This window comes from Camelina sativa, chromosome 11 (genome assembly GCF_030686135.1).
Source record: "Camelina sativa cultivar CO46 ecotype springtype chromosome 11, ASM3068613v1".
NCBI lineage: Eukaryota > Viridiplantae > Streptophyta > Magnoliopsida > Brassicales > Brassicaceae > Camelina > Camelina sativa.
The window spans coordinates 15,781,034-15,796,858 of NC_141890.1; the positions used below are offsets into that span (position 1 = coordinate 15,781,034).

General features: G+C 39.3%; 2 pseudogenes across 1 annotated transcript; both read left to right on the forward strand.

The window, feature by feature from the left end:
• Positions 1–1,475: 1,475 nt before the first annotated feature.
• LOC104728062 (BAHD acyltransferase At5g47980-like) lies at positions 1,476–4,381 on the forward strand (annotated as a pseudogene).
• A 2,116-nt stretch (positions 4,382–6,497) lies between these two features.
• LOC109127633 (cellulose synthase-like protein B6) lies at positions 6,498–7,543 on the forward strand (annotated as a pseudogene). The gene is made up of 2 exons (XR_015572673.1): positions 6,498–6,795; positions 6,996–7,543. The product of XR_015572673.1 is annotated as a cellulose synthase-like protein B6 (transcript).
• Positions 7,544–15,825: the final 8,282 nt, after the last annotated feature.

The following is a 15,825-nucleotide window of genomic DNA, read 5'->3' on the forward strand; positions in this document are numbered from 1 at the left end:
TAGAGTAGTTTTCTAGTTGGGTTTAAAAGGATAATCAAATGGGGAAAATGATCTTAGTTTAGGTGGCAACTTTTAGGGTTTGTTAGATTTATATTCTTGTTTATTCTATACTTTAATTCTACGTCTTTGCTTAATGCTTTAAGTTAGCCTCATGAACTAACTATGATCTAAAGTGTGTGTGCTTTGCCAAAAGCTTGCATGTGTGCTTGACCTAGCTTAGATGTGTGAGGAGTCATAGGAAGCACATACCCCTTACCTATGGAATCTCATGAATTAGAATCGAACCTGCTTAACATGCTTTGATCTATGCGTCGTTGCCTGCAACAGTTGAGTCTCGGAGTATAGAGATCTTTGACAGTTAGCTTGTGAACTATAAGTTAACGGTTCATTCGTGTTTCGTAGTCTGAGTTTTAGATAAACAAACTAATCCTAAATTTTCCTAGATAGATAGATCATTGAACCCCTATGATTCTCCTTGATGCCCAACGCTCGTTTTATTATTTTCACTTGCTTTTTATTTACGTTTATTGCTTACTTACGACCGTAACAACCAAAACCCATTTTTATTGAGTCCTAGCCTTACATCTCTTCCGATGGATTCTCTAAACAACAACTCTCTCTCTGTGGGATCGATCCTTAAATACTACTACCGATTAGCTGTGCACTTGCAGCAGTTGTGTGGTCTTTTAAGGTAAAAGATTTGAAGTGATAAAAACCACGCATATCAAGTATGGACAAAACGACTTTGTATCTTGGAGGAGTATCACCGAAAAACAGTGAAATATTGGGCAATCGTTATAGTTTTGGCTTGGGACAGCTCCATGTTCGATATCTCGGTCTCCCCTTAATACCTCGAACACTCACTACAGCGGATCTTTCCCCTTTATAAGACCAAGTCCGAAACAGAGTTAAAACGTGGACGGCACGCACCCTCTCTCCTTTGCAGGTCGTCTTGATCTCATACGCTCGGTGATATGGAGCACGGCAAGTTTCTGGATGAGTTCTTTTAGGCTTCCAAGGGAAAGTATTTGATAGCTGAATAGTATATGTTCTGCTTTTTTATGGTCAGGTCCGGATTTGAATACCAAGAATGCCAAGTTGTCCTGGTCTGATGTGTGTAAACCAAAGTGTGAAGGTGGTTTAGGACTGAGATCGTTGAAAGAGACAAATGATGTTAGTTGTTTAAAGTTGATATGGCGGTTGGTCTCTGGAGGGGCATCGTTATGGGTCCAATGGTCTCAAATGAATTTATTTAAGGATGGATGTTTCTGGTCGATTAAACCTGCATCACTATCGGGTTCATGGATGTGGAAACGTTTGTTGAAGTATAGAGACTTGGCAAAAACTTTTGTTAATGTGGAGGTGAAAAATGGGCTCACACATCGTTCTGGTATGACAACTGGTCGGCTAGCTCAAGGTATATGTTGGATAAATTTGGTCCAAGAGGCATGATTGATTTTGGGGTAAGAGAACATATGACTCTCCATGATGCATGGCACAGTCGGAGGAGACGGGGTCACCGTATGGCATTGTTAAATGACATCGAAGATGCTCTGCATCAAGAGTATCAGACTAGAACCACTTCTCAGTCAGATCGTGTCTTATGGCGAGGTAAAGGTGATGCTTAGAAGGACACATTTTCTACTAGAGACACCTGGAACCATATAAGAACAACTTCCAACCTAGTTTCTTGGCATAAGGATGTTTGGTTTGCTCATGCAACACCAAAATACTCTTTTTGCACTTGGCTTGCAGTACACAACCGTCTGTCGACAGGGGATCGGATGGTCGCATGGATTAATGGTTGTAATGTGAGCTGTGTTTTTTGCTCTGTTCTAGTAGAGATGAGAGACCACTTGTTTTTCTCATGTCCATATTCCGCTGCAGTTTGGTCAGGTATAGCACAAACTCTATATAAGACTCGATTCAATACTTCTTGGTTGTCGTTGCTCGACGTTATCTCTGGAACTCAAGCTGATCGGGTGTATGGTTTTTTAATTCGATACACGTTCCAACTTACCGTTTACTCTGTTTGGCGGAAGAGAAACGCCCGACGGCATGGGGAGGTTCCTACGTCTGAGCTAACTCTTATTGGCTGGCTCGACAAGCAAATTAGAGCTCAACTGCTAGCTATTAAACGAATGGGATATCGACGCTATGCTATGGGTCTTCAGTCATGGCTGGCAACAAGATACTAAGGCGATAGTTTATACTATGATAAAAACTGGTTTTTTTGTTCTAATTCAAATATTCTTTCAAATCAAGCTAATGTAAAACGCTATTTTTCTTTGAATATATTTTAACATTTATTCAAAAAAAAACAAAAAAAAAAAACAGTTGTGGAACGCAACAGGAAAATTACCAGAACTCTGGTGTCACAAGATAGCAGCTGTAAACGCAACAGGAGAATTGAACACGAGAAGAATCAAGCTGGAAATGAAGATGATGTGGCGTGATTATGTATTAAATTTTGTTAAGTGTACTGTGTACGTCCTTGAGTGGCGGCCAAGATACTTACGGATCAAAAAAAAATATTGTGAGAATAATTTGGCGTCTAAGTTTAGCACATGTAGGTGATGTAATGAGTATTACTTTTACGTATAATATATATTGTTGGCTAAGTTAATGGTGAGTAAACAAAGAGTGAAAGCATAGTTGTTGTTGTACAGTGAATAAGGTAGTTAGGAATTGCTCATAACGACTCGTGTTGACTCCATGTAAATCTAATTAAGTAATTTTGGGTTAGGTAGATTAGGAATTACTCATGACGTGTAAATCTCATCATTCATACAAATATTTTAATTGTACTACTCAAAACGATGATATAGAGATGACACACCATAGACACGTAGACACGGGTGGATGATGTAAGATTTTAAGTATGAGGACCTATATATATCCGATGAGATGAGATGAGATGAGTCCTCTGTGTGCCACATCATCTACGGTTCAAATCCCTACATTTCCATTCACATGGACATGGGCTGTTTCACATAATTCCAAATAAAGATATAAAAATGTGAAAGGAAGATAATCACCAGAGGGTGAAATTAGCCAAATCTTTACTATATAATTGATATAGACTCACCAGAGGGTGAAATTAGCCAAATCTTTACTATATAATCCAAGACCTTGACCAAGTTCTACCCTCTTGCCGGAAGAATCAACGGAGTCACTGTAGACTGTAACGACGAAGGAACTGTCTTTGTCGAAGCTCGTGTCAATGAATGTACTCTCTCTGGTGTTCTGAGATTTCCGGATTTCAAAGCTCTCCAACAGTTGCTTCCTCTAGACATCGTCGAAAACCCGTACGAGGCTGCTGCTACGTGGCCTTTGCTGATGGTGAAAGCAACTTATTTCCAATGCGGAGGCGTGGCCATTGGAATCTGCATCACTCATAAAATCTCGGACGCAGCCTCCATCTCCACGTTTGTTCGGTCTTGGGCAGCCACGGCTCGAGGAGAGGACGATGCTGTGACGGGAAATCCTGAATTTGCCGCAGCCAAATTTCTATCCACCAGCTAACGAGGCCTTTAGGCTTCCAGTGGACGAACAAGCCAGCAAGAGAAGCAACATCACGAAGAGATTTGTGTTCCCTGCGTCTAAGTTCGAAGAGCTCAGGGGAAACGTAGCTAGTAAAGAAGCCTTAGACCGACCTACGCGGGTGGGGTGTGCCACTGTGCTTCTTTGGAAATGCTTCGTCGCAGCTGCATCCTCAAAGAAATGTGATCACAAAGTGCTGATCCAGCTCGCTAACTTGCGCTCTAAGGTACCTTCCCTTCAAGAAAGCTTGATTGGGAATGTCATGTTCTCTTCTGTGGTCGTGAGTATTGGTCGAGAAGAGGAAGTTAAAACTGAAGAGGCCCTTAGGGACTTACGGAACAAAAAGGAGGAGTTACGAATTGTGATCGAAGACATTGATGGGTCATCTGACTCATCTTCCGTGACCGGATCTAAACTAGCACATTAGATGCTCACTAAATATTCGCAGTTGAGCTCTCACACTCGAACCCTACACCGTGAGTAGCTGGTACAAGCTACCACTTTACGAGGCTTGCTTTGGATGGGGATGTCCAGTTTGGGTTGTAGGAAATGTGGCCCCCGAGTTTGGTAACTTGGCCATTCTAATGGATTCCAAGGACAGACAAGGGATTGAAGCGTTTGTCACCCTTCCTGAAGAGAACATGTTGTCATTCGAACAGAACCCAGATCTGCTTGCATTTGCTTCCCTGAATCCTAGTATTTTGGTTTAAATTCTGTACTCCAACTTACTGTTTCCTGAATAAAGAGTTGAATCATTGTCTTCGCGCTGTGCTACAAGAAATGTAACGTATAGGAAAAATAACTTGAAGGTTTTATTAACATAATTTCTCTCGTGGCATAACGTAACGTAATGCAAATTACATACTAAACCCTAATATTTTATATTAATTTATTGTACCATCAAAACCGAACCAAATTCAAACCAAACTATACCTGAAATATTTGGTTACACTAAATTAAAATTAAACAGAATTACAATATATGGTTCTCTTGTGGAAAAGTCAAAATTGGTAAAGCTTGCACAAAAGCGATAGAGATCTCCACAAAATGCGATGGAAATAAAAGGGAAGAAAAGAAGGAATGTAAACACGTGGTTCTGAGCTAGTTGAGCTTTAATTTGTGTAAGCGTTGCCAATTTTGAATTTTCTACAAAGAGTAAGCGTTACCAAGTTTGCATGTCAACATGGAACTGAAATTTAATGTGCATAACGACACACATTGTTTGTTATTTGTCACATGTCTTACGTACGCTCCTCATTTGTTTTCACTGTCCCAAGTTTCACGTTCACATGCAAACTGATCCCTGAAGCGGTGACTTGGAGAGCTTAGAGATTTTAAAGCCGGCTTTTGGGGCACATACCTAGGAAGCGGTTAGCGTAGGACCGCTCGCTCTCATATTTGATTAGTGCTATCACGTTTGACTATACTGTACGTACGTGTCAAACTTTTCTTTCTTTCTCTAACATATTTCAAAAATTCCAGCTAGGCTGAGGAAAATGTCTAGTGACTAGTACATGTATCCTGAACCAGTGATCGGACAAAAAACTAAGAAGCTTAAAAATGCACTTAACGACCTAATTAAAGGGATTATTTATATGAACAAAGAGGATTCAAAAGTCTACTGAAACTGATGTCTATCAATTCAGCAAGTGCATAATAAATGACTTATATTATGGTTAAGAAAAGATATTAAAATAAAGATAATGAGTCCTCATTTTACTTTTAAAATTTCTTTACATACCAATTTTCTTATTAATAAATACATGTACTTTTCACATATATGACAAAATTATCGAATATTTAATCAAACATATTATTTTTGTAAGATTAATTATTTTGTAGTTCATTGTGAACTTTTTGCTCCAATGGTATGTTCTATCCATAGTGATTAGGATCGTGATGCATAATATACATATGGTCACCGCGACTTATCAGGTCAGCTACAATCCGTAGGTTCTATTTCCAATATTTGAAGGTACGTTGTAAATGTAATGGGTATTACTATTACGTATAATATATTCAAGATTTGATCTACGCAAGTTCTTTGGATAGATGAGATATTTCACACACACATATATATTATTAAATCATATATGGTGTTATTAGGTGATACAAGTGACCCTTTCTTTAACAAAATAAAAGGATACAAGTGACCCTGTATGCTGTATCTAGACAAATAATAGCAAAAATGGCCATTTGCAGCTTAGCGAACTCATTCTTCTACACATAGCCTAGAAACAACGCCAAAGAGAATGTAAGTTTTGGAGAGAACGACCTTCGTCAATTGGGCTCGACATGGGCTGAGACTAAATCCTAAAGGGCTAATCGTTATGAATGCCACTATTGAATGGTAAACTATCACTCGATCGATGACTGTGGTTTGGAAATAAAAAATATATACTGTAACATTATTAATCTTCGAATTAGCTAGTAATATTGAATCTATACATTCTAATCTTACTAATTCCAGCAAATTAATAATCTTAACAAACCTGAATTTGAATAAAATTACAAATCGTAACTAACCTTACCATAACTTGTATAAGTGGTTTGTATTATTGTGGTCATTATGTCACCATCCGGATTCAATTTCGTATAATGCATGTTGTAAAAAATAAAATAAAAAGTAGCCATCTAATTTTTATTACAAAACCTAACTAGTATATCCACCTCATTAATCTAATGAATCAAAACACCTAATCTTGGATTTACCAAACTAATTGAGAGAGATAGAGTGGGCTGGCCAAAAACCATCACTTTTTCCATTAAGACTAAGCTAGATCAATATAACTTACTTCATTGTTGGTAATTCATATCTACTCTAATTTAGTTAGGTATATCTACAAATATTTATTGTAATGGGTTCAACTTTAAATTGTGTACAAATCAAATTCTATATTAGTGTGTATATATATGCTTCCTCAGCGCACTAGTACACATCATGTAAACACACACATTCATATCCGTAAAAAGCAAGAAAGCTCACAAGCAAGCTCCTCCAATGGCGGATTCAAACTCTTCTCTCCTTCCTCTTAGCGAAAATATCTCACACAAAAGCTATGTTTTGAGAATTGTGGATCTCACGATTCTCGGCCTTCTCTTATACCGAATCTTACATATGAGCCAAAATGATAATGTTTGGCTTGTGGCTTTTCTCTGTGAATCTATTTTCTCATTCATATGGCTGATTATTACCTGCATAAAATGGAGTCCTGCTGAAGATAAACCCTATCCAAATAGACTTGATGAAAGGTACCATTTTATTTACAAATAATGAAGCTATACATTTAAAACCCCTATAATTTCATATTATTCAAACAATGATCCATATAATTTCATCCAAATAAAACAAGGATTTACATGTTAAAATTCTACAGTCTCGTCTTAAACAATTAAGTAACATCATTCATTTCTATGTTATCATCCTCTTCTTCTTTTTTTTTTAATTTCAGGGTTCATGACCTTCCTGCAGTAGATATGTTCGTTCCCACGGCAGATCCCGTTAGGGAGCCGCCAATTATTGTTGTGAACACTGTGCTTTCGCTGTTAGCTCTGAATTATCCAGCGAATAAACTAGCGTGTTATGTATCAGACGATGGATGTTCACCTCACACTTTCTTCTCACTTAGAGAAGCTTCAAAGTTCGCCAAGATTTGGGTTCCCTTCTGCAAGAAATACAACGTTAGAGTTAGAGCTCCTTTTAGATATTTTTTAAACCTTTGGTCGTAACAGATGATTCGGTATTCATTAAAGACTGGGAAATGACGAAGGTGAGTTTGACTATTGGCATTTGGGGTTGTTTAAAATAGAACTATAGAAGGTCCTGATTTTTAAAAACAAACTCAAACTGGCTTGTTCTGCCGGTCCAAGTGTCCAACCGGAAACACTCCTTCCCAAGTTTGAGTTTAGATACAACCACACTTTAACTGAACATGTAAGAGGATGACACATCTGAAACGAGGAGTCCACAAAATTTAAGTCACCATTCTCTGATTATTAACTACGTTTTTCTCTTTTTGTTTTCATCTCTTTGTTTCTTTATATTACAAGTCGATAAAAAGAAAGAAATTGAAGTAACTAACTTAACATTTAAATATTTTGTATATGTTGTTTCCATGTTATATTTAGGAGATTTTTATTTATTCTGTTTACTTTTGTATTATTATAAAGAGGGAGTATGAGAAGTTATGCAGAAAAATTAAAAATGCCATTGTTTGGATGCAGATGATGATTTTGAGGCTTTCTCAAACACAAAACCAAATGATCATTCAACTCTAGTTAAGGTATTATTATATTCAAGGAAACTATATGCCAAAACATTTTTTTTTTTTTTAAATATCTACTCTATTGTTCTGCACATATTATAAGGTTTGATTATAACGATGATTGAAATCCTGTCTAATGTGTCATGTGAAGGTGATATGGGAGAACAAGGCAGGCGTGGGAGACGAGAAAGAAGTCCCTCATCTTGTATACATTTCAAGAGAGAAACGACCAAATTGCCTTCATCATTACAAAACTGGAGCCATGAACTTTCTGGTTAGTGATTTATCTCAGACACCTATTTTCTTTTTTCTCTCTCTTTAGTTTCAAAGTAAGTACATAAGTTGTGACCGGCCTGTCATGGTTACAATATTAATTGGTTGAAATATAGATTAGTATTCATCCAGCATACGTACGTTTGATTAATATGACTTAAATTACGTACCTCGAAATAGTAGGAGTTTTCGTTAAATATGAGGATTACAAAAGAAATGACGAGCTTCGATATATTTTCAAGGAAGGTAAAATAGTATAAGAGAACTATACTTACATATAACAATAACAGTATAGCAATCTTATATAATAAAGAAGGTTTTTTTCTAACTTTGCCTAACAATGTTACATTTGACACTCTATTTTGTGACATATGTCATTCTCATTAATTTTAAATTTAACATTCTATTTTTTATTTGATGTTATTTTATTTGTATCTTATGTGGTGTATGGTTTGTTAAAAAAATATAATTGTTGTGTAGTTTGCTTTCTGATTTTTTTTTCAACATTGTTACAAAAATATATTCCTTCCATCTTTTAGTTTTAGCACCTAATATATTTCATAATAAAATCATACACCATAGAACCTAAAAAAGAAATACTGATTGCTAAAAAATAAAAACAAACTGAAACCAAATAAAAATAGAAAATGGTTTCATACTTTTAAAGTAAAAACTGAAACCAAATTAATTTATGATAGACTAATTTAAAAATATAGAAGATTTTCTAATATATATCACATTATATTCAATAATCATATATAATGTATTAAAGACACAACTCAAATTTGTTTTTAATAGTATTCTACAAGTTACTGTTTGACTGTTTTTAAAACATATGTACTAAAAAAATGGTATCATAACATAATTGTTTTATCTCCCCCATAAAATAAGAGAAAACAATTGTTTCAAAATTAAAGTATTGTTAATTATACTATTTATTTTAAAATAATTAGAAATAGAGACAATTGATAGAAGAAAAACATATTTATATTAAATTTGACACACTTTTATTTTCATCAATTTTATAAAAAAATTAGTTAGACTTAGAGTATAAGATATTTGTTTGTGAAATCGTTTCAATAAATTATTTTAAAATTTACTTATCATATTTTAAAATTATTTGTTGTTAACTATTACTTTTATATATCAAAATAAAATTAATATATAAGAAAACATAATTTATCTATCAAAGTAAGGTCTTACACCTTTTTTCTTAGAATACTTATCAGTTTTTTTCCCAAAAAAACCTACTATAAATAAATTAATTTATCTTAATTATTTAACGAACATACAAAATTTAATTAACTTTGCTGTAACTAATTGTCATATTACTATAAAATGGTTTCATACATTTCAAAGTAAAAACTGAAACCAAATTAATTTATGATAGACTAATTAAAAAATATTAAACAGTTTCTAATATATTAAAAACTCACATTATATTCAATAATCATATATATTGTATTAAAGACACAACTCAAATTTGTATTAATAGTAATTTATAGGTTACAGTTTGATTGTCTTTAAAACATATATACTAAAAAAAAAACATAATGGTATCATAACATAGTTGATATAACAGAAAACAATAATTTCAAAAATTAAATTATTGTTAATTATACTAGAAATAGAGAAAATATATAGAAAATAAAAAAATATATATTAAATTTCACACACTTTTCTTTTCATGATTTTTTTATAAAAACTGGTTAAACTTATATTATAAGATGTTTGTTTTGTGATATCGTTTTAATAAATTATTTTAAAATTGACTTATCATATATTAAAAATATATTTTTTTAACTATTACTTTTAGATGATGACAATAAAATTAATATATAGGACAACATAAAATTATCTATCAAAATAATTAAGTAAGAACTTACATTTTTCTTTCTAGACTACTTATCAGTCTTTTATTTTCCAAAAAAGAAAAAAATATAAAAAAATATAATTTATCTTAACTATTTAACGAAAGTACCATATATAGTTTACTTTGCTATAAGTAATGGTCTTATTATTATAGTAACATACTGTTTAAATAATTTCAACAATATATTGTAATCAAAAATACTTAGTAATATATACTTTAACGTTCCTCTTTTTCATGACCCTTCTAAAACACTATATAACATATATAAATTATAAATTGTAGTTGAATCGTAGTATTATAAATATTATTTTTTAAGACATATATTAACAATTACATCTGTACATTTCATATATAATTGAATAGAAACTTCATTTTATATTAGTTAATAATGCATACATAAACCACGCATCGCGTAGGCTACTTTCTAGTATTGAATATAATAAATTAAATTTCATATTTATGTCTTTAAATTCAATTGAAGTAGTATTAACGACTACGAATCTATTGATTGTTGTTGTAATAATCAAAATATTATGAGCCTAATATTTGAACAGTTAAGAGTGTCAGGGTTGATGACAAATGCACCATACATGTTGAACGTAGACTGTGACATGTATGCCAATGAAGCAGATGTGGTGCGACAAGCAATGTGTGTATTTTTACAAAACGCAAAGAATTCAAACCATTGTGCTTTTGTTCAATTCCCTCAAGAGTTCTATGATTCTTACGCCAACGAATTCTCCGTCCTACAGTCGGTGCAATCTCTCCCCTTCTTTTACATTTTTTACTTGAACTTTTGATCACTTCAATGTCATCTATAGACCGATGTTTACTCTTTGTTTATACGTTAAAATTAAGTATTTGGGAAGAGGAGTTGCGGGAATCCAAGGACCGATATATTGTGGCTCTGGATGCTTCCATATTAGAAGAGTGATTGTTGATGTACGAAACCGACAATATTAATAATACGAATCTTAATGGGAATAAATCGGAGCTGGTCCTTTTTTTTAACGTAGAATTGAAGTGAGGGTTTACGGAAAATAACAATCAAAGGGCTAAGCGCAATTAATACGAAAATAATTGCTCTTCTCTCTCTTATTGCCCAAAAATTGGATCCCTTCTCTGACAATGACATTTGCTATATATAGTGGGCCAGTGACCTAGGGCTTCCTCTGTCTTTCTGTAAAATGACGATTTTGCCCCTGCGGCCAGATGGACCAGATCCATAACTTCAGGCCCAAAATCTCTTGAGAATCTTCTGTTTGGGGCTTTAGGAATGTTGGGGGCATAGCTCATATCCAACAATGGTCCCCCCCTAGTCCGATGTGCGATGGCTTGCTTGAGCCCGTCGGATGCAGCTTCGCGTCTCTAGATCCGTCTTGCAGAAAGAACAGGAGACTTTAAAAGCTTGAAGGCCTTCCGGAAGGTTCCTGGATGAATAATGCGTTGCGCATGTTTATCGAAGCATCTGGGAGATTCAGGGATGAATAGTGCGTTGCGCACGTTCTACTAGGTCTCTCGGGTTTTAAACGGGAGTTCTTGCGTGTTCTGCACCCTACCCGAGGCACGAGAAGTGGAGACAGCTTAAAAATTAGGGTTTTCCTTTTCACCTCGGTCAACGCGCTGGTCCCCACTATATATATTTGTCTCTTTGACCTAATTTTACTTCTAACTTTCTACTCCTCTCCAAAAAGGTAAAACTTCTTCTCCTTCCTTATCTCTCTTGGTATGTTCGGCTATGGTTTCGCCGGACTTGTCTCCGCCGCCGCCGCGGAGGGTCCTCCCCTAGCCGCCTCAGGCCTGCGCCGCCGGTTCCTCGTCCGTTGATGAGGTTGGTTCGGTCCGCCGGTGTCGCCATCTTGCGCTCCGGATCTGGGCCTCCGTCGCTCCTACTCCTCCGTTGCTCCACCTCCACACGCTCCCTGCCGGACAGCCGCTCCCCGACCAGCCAGATCTGGCCGAATCCGCCGATTGCTTCTCGCCCTGGCGCGCCACCGTGCTCGTCGTCCGGACCAGGACCGTTAGGCGTCCTGGTCCCGCCTGCCGTGATGTCGTGTGTCGTCATCCGGACAGGGACCGTTAGGCGTCCTGGTCCCGCCTGCCGTGATGCCGTGTGTCGTCATCCAAACCAGGACCGTTAGGCGTCCTGGTCCTGCCTGCTGTGACGCCATGCCTTGTCGTCCGGATCTGGACCGTGAGGCGTCCTGATCCGATCCCCACCCGAGACGCGTTGATGGCGTGCACTGGACATGCGGCGGAGATTGACGATGCACTTGGTGAGATGGTGGTGCGGTGTGCCGCGGCGAGGTGGATTACTTGGTGGCGAGATTGACATGGGGCATGCAGGTTTTGATACGAGGCGTGCTGGTTTTCATTCGAGGCATGCTGGATTCTTGGGCGAAGTAGTGAAGAGGTGAGCTCCAAGATTCGCGGTGGAGAGGTGGAGATTCTGTAGGTAGAGATTCGAATGAATGTTGTTGGAGAGATGGGCTCCGTACGGTAGTGGCGAGGTGGAGACGTGCTTGGTGGTTTCTCGGCGATGCGTAGGCGAGATTGATGGTCCTGCGAGATGTGATGGCGAGCTCGCACATGTGTTTGATTGGCGAGATGGTGTTCTCGCAGAAGTCTCGTTGAGATAGGATGCAGTACGCAGGACGCGATATGCAGTACATGGCGCGCAGTACGCGGGTCGTGGTGCGCAGTATGCAGTACATGGTATGTAGTACGCGGGACGCAGGGTGCAGTGCGCAGTATGCAGTGCGCAGTGCGCGGTACGTGGTACGCAGTACGTAGTGCGTAGTGCGCGGCACGCAGTATGCAGTACATGGTACGTAGTACGCGGGACGCAAGGTGCAGTGCACAGTACGCAAGACGCAGTATGCAGTGCGCAGTGCACGGTGCGCGGTACGCAGTACGCAGTACATGGTACGTAGTACACGGGACGCAGGGTGCAGTGCGCAGTACGCAGGACGCAGTACGTAGTGCGCAGTGCACGGTGCGCGGTACGCAGTACGCAGTACGAAGGACGCAGTACGCAGTTCATTTGGTTGTGCTCGTTCTATCGGGAACCTATTGCGCTTTTGGTGTCCTGTTGCTTTAGTACTGACTGGTTGCTTGGTTGGTTTTGCAAGGTTTCGCGCAATGGCATCCGGAGATGATGTCTTTGGAGATGTTCCAGAAGAGCTTGGGTACGACCAGTATCGCGCGTTTGAGAGTGGCCTCGACGAAATCGAGATTTTGGTGGAAAGGTGGCGAGGTGATACAGCGAGGAGCATACAGGAACGGCGTGGTATCGAGGCACGCATACGAAATGGCGAGATGACTTAGCTTGACATTGCTAGGTGCATACGAGGAAGTTGTGGCGTTGAGGCGTGCATACGAAACGGCTAGATTGTTTTTGTGATTGCACCTAGACGTGAAATCATGTTGTGAAGATGATCTTGAGCATTTCCCGGAGTTTGTTATCGGAGACACCGACGAGACTAGTCAAGAGTGATACGTCTTCTAATTATTGTTTATTCCTTTTTTTTTTGTTATTGCTAACTTGGTTGCTTTATGAGCTTGGTCATTCGTACTTTTATTGATGATTTTCACGCAAAGGTTTATTATTGCTGATTTTTGTCGCGCAAAGTTAGATTATTGCGAAATTACCCTCAAAAAGAGATGCGACGTTTTTCTTGTTTACAGGGCATATTTTGCAGTGCAGGACGTCTCCTGGCTTATCCTGGATATGTTTTTCCCCGAAACGTCTTGAGTAGACAAGACGGACTTGTCGTACTGTTTTAGGTGCGGTACGCGTGACCGGCTTACCCTGTGGGTGCTACAGGAATTACGTGTGTGCGAGTCGGGGTCTCGGCTTACTCACTCCGCTTCCTGCTAGCTCATTGCGAGTCTGGGCTCGGCTTAAAATGTCCTACCGAAGTAAGGACGTGGATTATTTCACTACTGCACTCATGCGGAGCGCGTTTAAAATTGTACACCTGGCCAGGGCGACGATGTGCAAGCTAGGTGCGGCTTTTGCTTCTGGCTTATCCCGTGAACTCGATATTGTCGAGCGTGTGATGATTATTTTTTTTTTTTTTTTTTTTTGTAGATGTTCTCGTTGCGCCAAATGTGGCAAGTATTGGTCCTTGATGCGTGCTAGTGAATGTGCGGTGTTTGCCGGCGGCGCTGTCTGGTGAGGTTGAGGTCGAGCTGACTGCTTGCACGAAACTTGCTGCGTTTGTTGTTGCGAGATTGCAAGGCCATGTCACGTTGGCGAGATGGTGAGATTGAATTCTCCGGTGGTGAGATCAACACTTCTCCGTATGGAATCGTTGGCGAGCTCAACATTCCTCCGTATGGCAAGCTCAACACTCCTCCGTATGGAATCGTTGGCGAGCTCAATGCTTCTCCGTATGGCAAGCTCAACACTTCTTCGTATGGAATCGTTGGCGAGCTCAACATTCCTCTGTATGGCAAGCTCAACACTCCTCCGTATGGAATCGTTGGCGAGCTCAATGCTTCTCCGTATGGCGAGCTCAACACTTCTTCGTATGGAATCGTTGGCGAGCTCAACACTTCTCCGTATGGCGAGCTCAACACTTCTCCGTATGGAATCGTTGGCGAGCTCAATGCTTCTCCGTATGGCGGGCTCAACACTTCTTCGTATGGAATCGTTGGCGAGCTCAACATTCCTCCGTATGGCAAGCTCAACACTCCTCCGTATGGAATCGTTGGCGAGCTCAATGCTTCTTCATATGGCGAGCTCAACACTTCTTCGTATGGAATCGTTGGCGAGCTCAATGCTTCTCCGTATGGCGAGCTCAACACTTCTTCGTATGGAATCGTTGGCGAGCTCAACACTTCTCCATATGGCGAGCTCAACACTTCTCTGTATAGAATCGTTGGCGAGCTCAACACTTCTCCGTATGGCAAGCTCAACACTTCTCCGTATGGAATCGTTGGCGAGATGGTGTGACTTGCGTCATTCGCGGACAGACTGATTGTCAGCGAGCTTGAGAAGTTAGCGAGCTGCAAGGTGACCTGCTTAAGGGTTCACGAGATATTGTGATCGCGAGATGCTGTCAAAGGTGTTGCATTTGATACTTGGCATGTTTGAGGGCTGATGAGGTCGAGATTGTGGCTTGATTGAACTTCCTGTGAGCCCAAAGGGTCGTTGCGATGTCGCTGTTACGGGATATGCGTGCGAGATCGAGATTGTATTTGGGTGTGGAGAATATCGATGATTGTTCGTTGCGAGTAACAAGTGCTTGCGTATGGGCGTGGTACGCATGATTAGATGATGTTTGTGTCGTCCAGGGTGCGAGGATAATTTGGGTGTGATTGGTTGGAGCGACGCGCGTAGCGCCTACGGCTTCACGGTCGGTTGGATTGATGCCAGCGGCTACACGAACGGGGGCGTAGCACCTACGGCTACACCATTGGTTGGAGCGACGCGCGTAGCGCCTACGGCTGCGTGGTCAGTGAGGGTTGCGTCTTCGACCATAGCTACTTCGGTCCTGTCGACGCCTTGGAGCTGGTTCGTCCTCGCGCGGGTGCGCCCCCATATGGTGCGCCTGGGAGACTTGACGCCGGCCGCGGAAGAGTCGACGCCTTCGTCGCTGGAGAGATCGGTGTGAGACATGCTTCTGGTTTTCCGAAAACACCTATCTTCAAATTCTATTCGTCAAATGAAAGGATTTCGTCTAGCCCCACGGTGGGCGCCAAATTGTTGATGTACGAAACCAACAATATTAATAATATGAATCTTAATGGAAATAAATCGGAGCTGGTCCTTTTTTTAACGTAGAATTGAAGTGAGAGTTTACGGAAAATAACAATCAAGGGGCTAAGCGCAATTAATACGAAAATAATTGCTCTTCTCTCTCT